General features: G+C 39.3%; 1 protein-coding gene and 1 long non-coding RNA gene across 8 annotated transcripts in view; one reads left to right on the forward strand and one right to left on the reverse strand.

Annotated features, from left to right (window-relative positions):
* EYA1 (EYA transcriptional coactivator and phosphatase 1) overlaps window positions 1-14,379 on the forward strand; it is a 227,883-nt gene that overhangs the window by 14,597 nt on the left and 198,907 nt on the right. The window lies entirely within an intron of this gene.
* LOC142317150 (uncharacterized) lies at window positions 3,038-3,459 on the reverse strand. The gene is made up of 3 exons (XR_012754672.1): window positions 3,410-3,459; window positions 3,246-3,315; window positions 3,038-3,107 (listed from the first exon to the last, which is right to left on the reverse strand). It is a non-coding gene; the product is annotated as an uncharacterized LOC142317150 (long non-coding RNA).

Raw genomic sequence — 14,379 nt, forward strand, 5'->3', positions numbered from 1 at the left:
AGTCTAATATTCAGCTTTTCTTACCGCTACTAGGTGAATATTATTTTATAATGTCTTTTACAAGTTTTCATAAAAATGTACCATAGGAGCTCAGTTTTGTGCATGTCATGCCTCGCGAGGGAGCATGTAAGATATCTAAAACTAAAGAAAGTTCTGTGAAAAGTTCAACTATTAGCGCAAATTGCAGAGAACATAATTTCCTTTCATGAATAGTTTCTTTAATCTAGCTTTTAGAAAGTAGTAGAATTATTATATAGCTAGAGGTGTTTAAAATATAGAATTAGATTTTTCTTATCCTGATTATTGTGATTTTTTTCATCACTGAATGTATGATTACTGATAATGGAGACCAAAAAATCAAGGCTCAAAGTATATAGCGTTGACTCTACAACATTTTATTGTCAATTTATCACTACAACTTTTCAGAAGGCAAATGGTCAACTATGATGACCCAAAGAGCAGATGTTTTTAAGCTTTGTCTTCTAAGCAGTCTTACATGGCACTGATGTTACTGGACTTGGTAATGTAAAAAGCATATAGAACTTTAAAGTTATACACTGGTCATAAATAAGGTATAGGACAGAAACACATGACACATAACTAGAGAAAGGGAAAGAAGGTATGTCATCAGCTCACCACCATGCAGGAGAAAATCAAAATTAATCCAAGTGTTCCAGTAGTGATGCAAGGATACCCATAGCTGCTGTCTGTGAATAAAGATATGTGTAGAAGAGATCTATAATCCATCTATTCAGATGTAAATAACTCCATCTTTATTGATGAAAGTTAAAAAATATATCCAAAAAAGCATTAAAAACCTTTAGGCATTCCATGAAAAAGAGAACTGGATAGAAATACTTACGCGTTTTGAATGAAATCCTCCTTAGGGTACCTTCACACTTAGCGATGCAGCAGCGATCCGACCAGCGATCTGACCTGGTCAGGATCGCTGCTGCATCGCTACATGGTCGCTGGTGAGCTGTCAAACAGGCAGATCTCACCAGCGACCACTGAACAGCCCCCAGCCAGCAGCGACGTGCAAGCGACGCTGCGCTTGCACGGAGCCGCCGACTGGAAGCTGCGGAGACTGGTAACTAAGGTAAACATCGGGTATGGTTACCCGATGTTTACATTAGTTACCAGCGCTGTGTGCAGAGAGCAGGGAGCCGCGCACACTGAGCGCTGGCTCCTTGCTCTCCTAGCTGCTGTACACATCGGGTTAATTAACCCGATGTGTAATGCAGCTACATGTGCAGAGAGCAGGGAGCCGCGCACACTGCTTAGCGCTGGCTCCTTGCTCTCCTAGCTGCTATACACATCGGGTTAATTAACCCGATGTGTACAGCAGCTACATGTGCAGAGAGCCGGAGCCGGCAGCACAGGCAGCGTGAGAGCTGCGGAGGCTGGTAACTAAGGTAAATATCGGGTAACCACCTTGGTTACCCGATGTTTATCTTGGATACAGCTTACCTCAGCTGTCAGACGCCGGCTCCTGCTCCCTGCTCGCTTCATTTGTCGCTCTCTTGCTGTCACACACAGCGATCTGTGTGTCACAGCAGGAGAGCGGCTTTGAAGAAAACGAACCAGGGCTGTGTGTAACGAGCAGCGATCTCGCAGCAGGGGCCAGATCGCTGCTCAGTGTCACACACAGCGAGATCGCTAATGAGGTCACTGCTGCGTCACAAAAAGCGTGACTCAGCAGCGATCTCGGCAGCGAGCTCGCTGTGTGTGAAGCACCCCTTATTCATAGTCTTATCTTATCTTAGTCTGTCCATCCTGGACTTTTTCATGGCATTAATATAGGTTTTTAATGCTTTTTTGGATATATTTTTTAACTTTCTTCAATAAAGATGGAACATTAAAAACCTATAGTAATTCCATGATGGACAGACCTTACACGTTTCGGATGAAGACATCCTTATTCATAAGTCTAAGAATAAAGATGACTTCATCCAAAACACGTGAGTATTTATATCCAGGACTCTTTTTCATGGACTTACTCTAGGTTTTTAATGATGTTTATGGATATATTTTAACTTTCTTCAATAAAGATGGAATTTTTTATATCACATTTTGGTCTCGATTAAAAATAATCTCTTCTACACCTATAGTTATAACTGTAGGCAGAACATGGTCTGGTTTGTCTGGGTCAGGACTGAGGCCTGTAGGTTTTATTTGTGACTATTTACTAATATACATAATTAAAAAGTGAGTTTTACTAAAGACTTGGATATTAGTGAAAATGTTCACTCAAATCGCTGTCAATTACAGTTTTCCACATTTCTTGCCTTATGGCAGTCTTTTTTTCTGTTTCTTTGTACCATAGTATCCATTTATACATGTCATAAACCCACTATTCTGAAAATATATGGAGTCTACTTACCGTATGTAACAATTACATAATATAATATTATGATCACAATTGATCTCTTTGGTTACAGAAGTGACCTGGTGACATAGAAATTCCTCCCACTATGTCACCGGACACTTATAATGTGGATCCCACTGTCAGACTGCACACTGCCATCTTTAGCATGCTGACGGATCTGGACAGAAATCTTTCGAATTTTCAATTCAGCCAGTCAGAGATCTCATTAATCCAAGAATAAGAGAAAAATCTTGATTTTTGAAATATAATTTTTTATTTGACTTGTGTTAGAAAAGTCCGACGTTTCAACCTTAATTCAGGTTTTTATCAAGGACATTCTGGTAAATAAATCATAACAGAAAAGAAAAAGATTAATTTACACAGTGTACAACAACATTGTGTTCACACAGTTACACTTCCATACATAATTAATTCAGTGAAAGACTATTTAGCACGAAACCCGTGCATCCAGGAAAAATATTCATATATATCATGATCAAAGATCACAAGTTAAATATCATAATAGGAGGATTAAATGACCTAGTGTTATAAATCTCAATACAACAGTCCATATTCAAAGAGAAAAGAAAATCAGAAGACAAATCAGAAGAGACATACTCCATAGAATGACAGAGAACAGTATCATAGTATCACCCACCTAAATTACAGTCACTAATTGAGATTATTTGCTAGGCAACGGAGGTTGCATAAAATACAGGCAGCATATGAGGTGGTATACCTGAGAGATACAAAATAATGTCAGAAAACAAACAATTTTGTTCAATAAAGACAGAACATAAAATAGTCTCACAACACTGGGAGGTACGGGGACCAGGAGGGAACCCAGAAGCTCCCAGGGCACAGAATAAATATCTACCTTGCAGTACTGTATATTGGAGAAAAGGACAAAAAGGTCCAAGGAAGGAGTAAATTGGCTCTTTATCTATCTAGATAGAAAAATTTTTTTTCATAATCACATCATTAATATCAATGAGTGTGGCTATAATGATTAAACACTCTCCCATATAATCTTTCCAGTACCTTATATCAAGCTTTGAGGATGGAAATTCCAGCAAAGGGAAAGTGAGTGAGAGCGTTATGTGTGCTTAATGAAACACTACCCAGGCTCATACAAAAGTCTAAGGAATAAATTAAACAATCCAGGTTACAAAGATCACATCCAAGAAAAGTGCAACCATAGTGAAGTGACACATTAACTTACTTCAGTTAGGTCAAAAGTAGGGTGAAGGCGCTATGTCTGCAGAGACTCTATAGGATAGTGCAAAAGTGCAATTACATATTCCACATAAGAATCATAATAAGATAAAATAAACGAATGACTCAAGGGGGAGGTATGAACACTGGCTTTACCAGGGCCAAAAATTACGGAAATTAGGGATACCAACACTAACATCCACTTTTCAGTACCTTATATCAGGATTTGGGATGAGAGATCCAACAAGGGGAAGTAAGTAAAGGCACTAAGTATGCATACTGAGCCACTCCCCAGGCTCTTCAAGAGTCTATAGAAATAGATTAGATGATACATGTTACAGGGATAACATACAAACAGGTGCAACATTAGTCAGATGGCGAATTGACTTACTTAGGTTAGATCAAAATGGGATGCAAGGTGCTCTGGCTGCAGAGAATTTAAATAGAACAATGCAAGAGTGCAACTACATGTTCCACCTAGGAATCATAATAACATAGTTAAGTGATTCAGAAGAGAAATATAGCACTGGCATTTACCAAGACCAAACAGCTAAATAAAAGCTAAATAGTTTTGTGCTAAATAGTCTTTCACTGAATTAATTATGTATGGAAGTGTAACTGTGTGAACACAATGTTGTTGTACACTGTGTAAATTAATCTTTTTCTTTTCTGTTATGATTTATTTACCAGAATGTCCTTGATAAAAACCTGAATTAAGGTTGAAACGTCGGACTTTTCTAACACAAGTCAAATAAAAAATTATATTTCAAAAATCAAGATTTTTCTCTTATTCTTGGAGTGTGCCGGGGCTTTTTGTATTTTACTTGACTATTTGTTTTCTCCGTGCACCCACTTAAAAAGTGAGCCAGGTTTATCTTACCTTTAGAGATCTCATTAATGTCTGCAGCTAAATCTAGCAACATGATCACAAAGATCTAAAGTTTATCGGACACTAAGACACTGATTTATCATTTTATGCCTTTTTATTTGAATACAAAATGCTGTAATAGTGACTTCATGACTGCGCTATATTCATTACTTAATTTATGCGACTTTTTAAGTTACCTTTCCTTAGTTTCATCATTTTTATTTTTTTTTTGCCAATGATATGTGTATGGTTTTCATATCCAAATGTTTTAAGCTAATTCATCATTTGGAACTTTTTGAAATGTAGCCACATTTTTTACATACTTGTACACCTGGAGTACAAAATTTGTCTAATTTTATTTTTGCGCAGTTGAACACTAACAAGCGACAATTTAAAGGATCATTTTTTCTTTTTTTTTGATCATACAACTTTTTGCTTTTCAGCGGCTCGTAGAAGACAAAAGAGGAAGATCTTTGATTTTGTGCAAAATACATCAACCCATGTGAACCATTTTAAAAAACAATTGACAAAATAACTGTAGCAAATACCATGCCACATGACAAAAAAGTCTCTTAAAAAAAGAACACAGATGAATTGGGAGTTAAATGATTTAGTGGATTACTGATTATTGTCCGCTGCTTTCCTGTCTACAAAATGATATGATCAAATACACAGAAATCAATAAACAGAAAAGTTAAACTCATGGACTTAGGCCGTTTTTTTAACTATCTAACATACATAGAGAATCTAAAAAATACCAAGGCACCAAGAAGCTCCTCTCCATTGATAAATCTGTGTATATAATTTTTATGGCTTGAAAAAGGCCCTTTGTCAGCCGAAACATTGTTTGTTTGCAATTTTTCCTTTTGTATGCTGGGACAAATAAAGAGTTAAGGCTGCTTTACACACAATGATATCGCTAGCGATCTCGTTAGCGATGTGACATGCCCAGATCATTGCTACGATTTGCCGAGATCGCTCCTAGGTCGTTTTCTAGCGGTCACACGTACCCATCTCACAAACGACGCTACATCATTCAGCGATTTATTGTTTGACCAAGACAATTGTGTGGACACCGTCACACAGCATTCCTCCCAACGATTCCGGCAATGATAGAGGTGTATAATTGTCCATAGCATACACCCTGGTGTGACACCAATCAGAGCGGAGAAGGCGTGGAGCATTGCTCGTAATGATACGTCCGCGTCGCTGATGACGGACTCACTACCGATGTTGTTTGTCGTTGGCAGAGTGTCAAATGTAGCAATACGTCTGCTCGAAACGACGAGCAATATTTTGAAAATGAACGATGTGACAACGATCAACGATTTTCGCTATTTTTACGATCATTCGGAGTCGCTCATAGGTGTCACATGCAACGAGGTCGCTAACGACAACGAAGTGCATCACGAAAACTGTGACCCCGATGACATATCAGCAGATAAATTGTAGCGTTTAAGGGGGCTTTTAGGTCCCTTTCACATTGCGTTTTCATCTACATTCACTGGTCCTGTCGGTGCATACTTCCAAACCCCCCTCCCCCTGCAAAATGTGTTTCGGACGCATACGCCGACGGGGACATTGACTATAATGGAGCAGACAGAGTCAGTGTGTGCTCTATCTTTCACCATTTTTGGGCATATACATTTTCTACAGGCGGACACCTAGATGTAGTAGTCTACGTTCCCGTGTCCGCCTGCAGAAAACGTATATGCCCGAAAATGGTGCAAAACAGAGCACACGCTGACTCTGTCTGCTCTATCATAGTCAATGGCCCTGTCGGCGTATGTGTCCAAAACACATTTTGCAGGGGGGAAGGGTGGTTCGGATGGATGCCCCAATGGGACCAGTGAATGTACGGTAAAACACAATATAAAAGTGCCCTTATAAATGGAGAAGAGCTTCTTGGTACCTAGAAATTTTTTTGATTTTCTACAAAGTTGCAGCTGGTGGAGAGCTGCACCAAGCAGCACAAGTGGTGGAGTGGTGCATGGGATACTGTTGATTCAAGTATGTAACACTCTTATTTTAGACTTATCTCTAGGGGCAACTTCACTCATTTATTAATTTATAATAGAGGTACTGTATCAACTACAGATATTTTAGAAATCAATAGATAGAAACATGATTAAAGTTTTTCAAGCGTAATGACATGTATTTGTTGAATGGCTGATGCTGTTTTCCTCGGCATCGGCTTCAGTTTGTAATAGTTTACATTAATCTACTCTTATTTTTTCAACACACTAAAGAAAATTCCATACTAAGCAATTTCACCTATAAATATGTTTTTAGTTTATCGGTGAAAACTGGAAGACCCAAAGGAAACCTAAACAAGGAAAGGAAGAACATACACACAGTCCATGTAGATATCGCCCAGGTCAGATTACCCCCATCTGAGTACAGTACTGCCCCTGCCCATTGTTAAAAGTTGTATCACATATGATGGAAACCATAGTTTATGCCTCACTTTGTCCAAAATAATAAAACTGTAAACTGCATTTTTCCCAAACTTCTTTTCATTTATGGTTTTGTTTCTTATTTTTAATCTGGAGGATTCACTTACTATACAGTGAGTGTCATATCACCGCCACAAGTATCTCTTCTACTATGACTATTCCTACTTCTACGACTTTTACTATTTCTATCACTGTTTATGTTTACTATCCTGTAGTTCTTTCTACAACCAATGTATCAGGATTACATAAGTCCCCTAGAGATCTTGGAAATAATTAACTCTATGACTTTTTATGGTATAGTGGTATATTGAAATACAACAGGAAAACAAAAAAAACATTTTGACAGCTTACCGGTAATTGTGTCTTTTTAAATCCTGAAAAAGGAATGGATGTACTTTGTCCTCAGGACCACACGGAGAAGGGGAGGGAGAGTCCAGTAATCACAAAATGGAGAAACCAGCAAAGCAAAATCCAGCGGAAACAGCTCAATATTTTGGACTCAAAAAATGTTTTCATTTTTTTATATTTATTATAAGTCTTTTAAAAGTTCTATTCCAGTACACTTTTTAGCAGAGCAAGTAGTTAATTCTATGCTATGACACGACTACGCATTTCGGCGTTCTTCGCACACCTTTCTCAGGAAGACGTGCGGATAACATCGAAACATGTACTTGTGCCATATCATACAATTAACTCCTTGCTCTGTCAAAAAATTATTGGATTGGAAGTTTTAAAAGATTTATAATAAATAAAAAAACATTTTTTTTAAAAAAAATGTAGTCTGAAATAAATTTTAAAAAAATATTTTTTGAGTCTGACATATTGAGCTCCGCTTCATTTTGCCTTGCTGGTTTCTCCATTTTGTAGTATATTAAGTCTTCTTTGAGTAGTTATACTCATACAGTCACTTAACGATTGCATAAGGAATAATTCTGATAGGAGACACCTCATGCTCAAATTTTATAACTTACTTCTTGTACATAATTCCAAAAAGTGCCTCTGCCTGTTCACTTGAAAAAACATAAAAAAACATATATGTATATATATATATATATATATATATATATATATATATGTATTCCGTAAAGGGAACTCCCTTTATTTATTCTGTTATTTTTCAGATTTTTTCATTGGTGTCTACTTATTTTTATAACTGTATAAATTACTTTACAATTTTATCTAGATTTATCTTATTGCCCCGTTTATATCTTTATGGCGTCTAAGTTAATTTGTCCCTGATATTTATTGACTACTGGCTACAATCTAACAATTTATGCAGTATAACATTAATAAGATTTTCTTAAAATTATCTTGCATCATAAAACCAGCCCCTGATAAGTGTAAGGTTACTTTGATTTCTTTCCTGATCCAAATATGGAGAAGGGTTCTCATCTTACATGACTTATACCACTTAAGAGATGTGTTGTAAATAGATATAAATCTGATGTAGAAGTAAAATTATCTCCATTCTGAAATCCTTGATTCTTACAGTGAGATTTTATGTGGAACTTTTATATAAAAATTCTTCAGATGATATCTTAGTAATGTTCTGTGCTGTTAGGATGCCAGCATTTCACTGTTCTTCATTGTTTCAAATAGAGATAAAAAAAAAAACGTAGTTCAGTCAAAGTTGAATTTTTATTATTTCACTTTTTTTTGCAGTTAACCATTTCCTTGCTGCAACTTTCCACTGCAGTCTTGAAATTTTACATTGAACACTATAGTATTTTATTATGTTAATTCCTTATGCAGGCATATTAATTACTTATGTGGAACTTAAACTGTATTATTAGACCATATAGAACATGTTATTGGACTGGTATTACTAAAAAAAATAAAGAGGATCTCGTGATTGGCCTGTAAATACTTCCCATTGATTAGTACTATATGAACAAAGACTAAAATGTGGATGGAGAAGTGAAGGGGTTAACACCGCACTGCCAAGATCATAGATCAGACAGAAATAATAAAGGTGATTTTAATTTATGCGTTTTGAAGGCTATACTATCTTCTTCAGGACAATCACAAATATATCTATATTTGTTAAATCATCCTGAAGAAGGAGGCATAGCCTTTGAAACGCGTAGAATACAATCACCTTTAATCATTTCTGTCTGATCTATAAACTTGGCAGTGCGGTGTTAACCCCTTCACTTCTCCATCCACATTATATCTACTCCGCGGCCAAGTTTTTTCCAAGCTAATATGGTGGTTGTGATTGATCACAATCCACCAAGGTGAGCAATTCCTTGTCTGTCATCCTTTTATCCCAGAAGGATAAGACCCCATATTGCGCCTCTTGTCTTTTCAGTAAATTTTTAGGAACAAAGACTAAAAATGTATCTTAATTTTAAAAAAATGAAAATCAACAAGACTTAAACAATAATAAATAGATCTGTTCTGCTTTTTTTTTTTCTTCATTTAGATCAATAACATCAATGTTGTACAAATGAAAATCATCTGAAAAATTCCTAGATTGATTTTCCATTTTTGAATCAAAAACATATATTTTTTTCACACTCCTTTTGAATCAATTGTAAATATAAATTTAAAAAAGCCCCCAATAATAAAATGACAAAATCCGACTGAAATTGTTATATTCTTTTAATGTGTATCCACAGCAAAATTAATTGACAGCCGTTTCGGGGTATTTGCCCCTCATCAGTGTGGAGTAGGAATCTGGCTAGTGGGACATTGCCTAGTAAAAGACTATGTGAGCAAGGATGGTTGACCTTAGGGAGATCAACATCCACCACTGCGGAGACACCATCACGTGTTTCTCAACGCATTTACTAGGCAATGTCCCACTACGTCCATGTTAGAATACTGTATATAAGAGCCCACTGTTGGTGGCCGCAGCTTATAGGCCCTAAATCTGCTGACAGGTTCCCTTTAAACAACCACAAGGCAAAAAGTGAGAAAATAAGTTATTTTGAGCGCTCTCACTATTAAGACAAGGATAAGAATGTGTAGAAAAAAAATTTCTACACCTTCTTAGGCCGGCTTCTCACTTGCGAACTTCTCGCAGTAGTGCAATGCGAGAATATCTCACATTGCACTCGGACACATGTTATTCAATGAATCAGCTCCCGTCTGCTATTTTTTTCTCACGCCAAATCAGACTGGGAAAAAAATTGCAGCAAGCTGCTATTTGAAGAATTTCTCGCGCGAGTCTCTCCAATGCAACTCTATGGGAGCGTGAAAAAAATGCATGTCACACGGACCGGCACTCACACCGTCCTAGTGACAATCGTTTTTCTAAATACATTAATTGCATGTTTCTCAAAACACTGGAAATGAGTGAGGTCTCACAATGTCGGTCAATCATAGAGATTGACCGACATTGTGAGACCTCACTCATTTCCAGTGTTTTGAGAAACATGCGATTAATGTCAGTCGGTCTCTCACTCTCGGTCTCTCTCTCTGTCGGTCTCTCTCTCTCTCTGTCCTTGTCAGTCTATTCCTTTCCCCTCCTCTCTCATACTCACCAATCCCTGATTACCGGCGCGGCACTGTACGGCGTTCACACTGCTCCGGCGGTTTCTCCTCTTTTGAAAAAACCGGCCGCTCATTATTCAATCTCGTATTCCCTGCTTTCCCCGCTCACCGGCGCCTATGATTGGTTACAGTCAGACATGCCCCCACTATGAGTGACAGCTGTCTCACTGCAACCAATCACAGCTGCCGGTGGGCGGGTCTATATAATGCAGTTAAAAAAATAAATAAATAATTAAAAAAAAACAGCATGCGGTTCCCCCCAATTTTAATACCAGCCAGGGTAAAGCCACACGGCTGAAGGATGGTATTCTCAGGATGGGGAGCCCCATGTTTTGAGGAGCCCCCCACCCTAACAATAACAGCTAGCAGCCACCCGGAATAGCCGCATCCATGAGATGCGTCTGTCCCGGGACTGTACCCGGCTCTTCCCATTTTGCCCTGGTGCGTTGGCAAACAGGGTAATAAGGAGTTAATGGCAGCAGCCCATAGCTGCCAATAAGTCCTAGATTAATCATTTCTGGCGTCTATGAGACACCCCCAATGATTAACCGGTAATTTAAAGTTAATAAACACACACAGTGAAAAAAACCTTTATTTGCAATAATAAACATGAACAAATACCCTCGTTCACCATTTTATTAAGCCCCAAAAACCCCTCCAGCTCCGGCGTAATCCACGGAGGTCCCGCGTCGTTTCGAGCTCTGCTACATGAAGGTGACAGGAGCGGCAGAACAACACCGCCGCTCCTGCCATCTCCATGCAGCAACTGAGGTTAGCCGCGCGATCAGCTGTGCTGTCACTGAGGCTACTCGTGGCCACCGCTGGATCCTCCAACTGTGACTGCAAGTCGCCCGAGTGACAGCGATGAAGTCACAGGGAAGTTGCAGTCTCGGGTGGAGGATCCAGCTGGCCGCGGGTAACCTGAGTGACAGCAGTGCTAATCGCGCTGCTCAATTCAGTCATTCAGGGGATTAGTGGTCACCGGTGAGTCCTTCATGGGTGACCGCTAATCAGTACGCGACACACAGACAGAGCCGCAGGATGACAATGAAGTCGGGTGAAGTACATCCGACTTCATTCTGATCGTGTGGCTCTATCTGTGTCTGCTGTCAGCAACTATTCAACTCTGCTGAATGGCAGATGACATTGAAAAAAGGGATCCCATACGCATCAAACACGCATTAAACACGCTCTGCTAGTCATTAAATAATTAAAAAAAAGCATCGCACTTGCATTGCACACTGACCTAATGTGAACTAAAATCGGTTGAGTTTTTTTCAGGCAAGTCGGACCGATTTTACACGCATAAGTGTGTTTCCAGCCTTATCCTCATCTTCATCATGACAGTGCCCATTGCAGCATATTTTTTGCTTTACTACTCCTTTTTTGTCCTATTTTACAATCATATTATTAATTGTCCCAAAACATATTGAATTAAAGTTGGTGAAACCCAATTACTTTGGCCATGTAATTTTTTTGCGTAAAGTTCTCTGACTGTCCCTCGATAGTTGATGTTAGGAAAGAAAAGGATTGGGTATTTTACGCTTTTTTTCTTGGAGATTTGGTGCTGATAAATGAGACTGGCATTGGCTTACTCATCTCTCTCCATACACAATACATGCATGCTTGGTGGAGAAAAACATAAGTGTGTATTTGGGGGAATCAGCAGGAATAGCTAATGGCAGAATCCTATCTGATGTGTATGACCAGCTTAAGTACCACTCGGATGCAATCTCTCTACCTGATTAGGGATCCAACCATATGGAGTTAATATAACACAGTCATGCCCAAGTCAAGGTGCCTGATGATACAATGGCTCTTCAAAACATAAGAGGACAGCAGTATTGTAAAATGTGGAGGAGATATAGTTTTGCCTCTCTGCTTGAGTTTTGAAAAGCTAAATCTCATCCAATGTGGCCACTAACTTGTATTTATCAGATTAATAAAAATATTCCCGTTTAACACTTGGTCAAGAGATTTATATCAATCTATTTTTGGTCTGTTTTATAATAATTGTCCATAACTGGTGATGAAGATAAAAACCAGGTTATATATCTAAGTGCCAACTGTAATGTGCTTTGGTACAGCCTGACTCCCTGTAAATGCTGTCATGGCATGCTGCGTATTCTTTTACTCTGTGGAATGGCAGCTTGTCCTTTTATCATTATGGCAGGAATCATACTCAGGCAGTCAAGGGAGTTTGTGACAGATTGGCATTTTGGCCAATTGTATATGTGTGTTGGGGAGTTGGGAAAGCTACGTGCATTCAGCAGACAATTATTTCAATTACAGGTCAGTGATTTCTGGCAGATCAGCAATTTGATATGTTAATTAGAGATGAGCCACCCCCCTGGCGTTCGAGTTCGGGTCGTCGAACGGAGGCTCCGTTCGACGAACGTTCGATGAACTGTTCGATGCACCACTCGAACCCCATTGAAAACAATGGGAGGCAAACACAAACACATAAAAATACATAGAAAACACCTTCAAAGGTGTCCAAAATGTGACAAATAACTCCCAAGACACCACAAACACATGGGAAAGTGACAAGGACATATACTCATGTGAAAACAAGAGCTGGACGAGTAAAAAGAGGAGGAGACACAGATATATGCATGTCATGCCCTTCTAAAATCATGTAAAACACAGCAAGTGGACTCCAACTAGAGTCTCCCTTTTTCCCAAAAATTGGGCCACAGACACCACTTTAGTGGCATCACTTGTCCCCCAGCTGCAAACTTGACAGGTAGATTTTCATGAAGCACAATCCAAATCCACAAGCCTTTACTGTCCCCAGGATGACACCGGGGTAGCAAAGTCCTTGCTGATCCATGACTTGTTCATCTTGGCTCATTTTTAAAAACACCGCAAGAGGACTCCAAGCAGAGTCTCCTTTTTTTCCAAAATTGGGCCACACACACCACTTCAGATTGATCACTTGTGCCCCAGTTGCAAACTGGATGTGTTGATTAGCATCAAGCACATTCAAAAATACGCCAGCCTTAACTGTCCCCAGGATGACACCGGGGTAGGTAGCAAAGTCTTTGCTGAACCATGACTTGTTCATCTTGGCTCATTTTTAAAAACACCCCAAGGGGACTCCAAGCAGAGTCTCCCTTTTTTCCAAAAATTGGGCCACACACACCACTTCAGTGGCATCACTTGTGCCCCAGTTTCAAACGGGATGTGTTGATTAGCATCAATCACATTAAAAAATAAGCCAGCCTTAACTGTCCCCAGGATGACACCGGGGTAGGTAGCAAAGTCTTTGCTGAACCAAGACTTGTTCATCTTGGCTCATTTATAAAAATACCGCAAGGGGACTCCAAGCAGAGTCTCCCTTTTTTCCAAAAATTGGGCCACACACAGCACTTCAGTGGCATAACTTGTGCCCCAGTTGCAAACTGGATGTGTTGATTAGCATAAAGCACATTCAAAAATACGCCAGCATTTACTCTCCCCAAGATGTCACAGGGGTAGTAAAGTCCTTGCGGATCCATGACTTGTTCATCTTGATGAACGTTAGTCTGTCCACATTGTCACTGGACAGACGCGTGCTCTTATCAGTCAGCACACACCCAGCAGCACGGAAGGCACGTTCCGAGACAACGCTGGCTGCGGGACATGACAAGATCTCCAAGGCGTAAGTGGCGAGCTCAGGCCATTTTTCTTCTGGCCTTTCTTTGGATGGTCTAAAAAAATTATGAAATGATTCCAAAAAATTGCTGTTATCAGCACCAGATACGGTGTTGCTGGTACGGTTTGACTGATAATGACGAGACAGCCCCATGCTTGGCAAGTTACAACTGGGAGATTCACTCCGTGCACCACTGGTGTTTGGTGGCAAAGCTGAGCTAAGATTGAGTAACAGCTTCTGCTGATACTCCTGCATACGTGCGTCCCTTTCTATGGCAGGAATTATTTCACCAAATTTGGACTTGTACCGGGGATCTAATAGTGTGGCAACCCAGTAG

This window comes from Anomaloglossus baeobatrachus, chromosome 6 (genome assembly GCF_048569485.1).
Source record: "Anomaloglossus baeobatrachus isolate aAnoBae1 chromosome 6, aAnoBae1.hap1, whole genome shotgun sequence".
NCBI lineage: Eukaryota > Metazoa > Chordata > Amphibia > Anura > Aromobatidae > Anomaloglossus > Anomaloglossus baeobatrachus.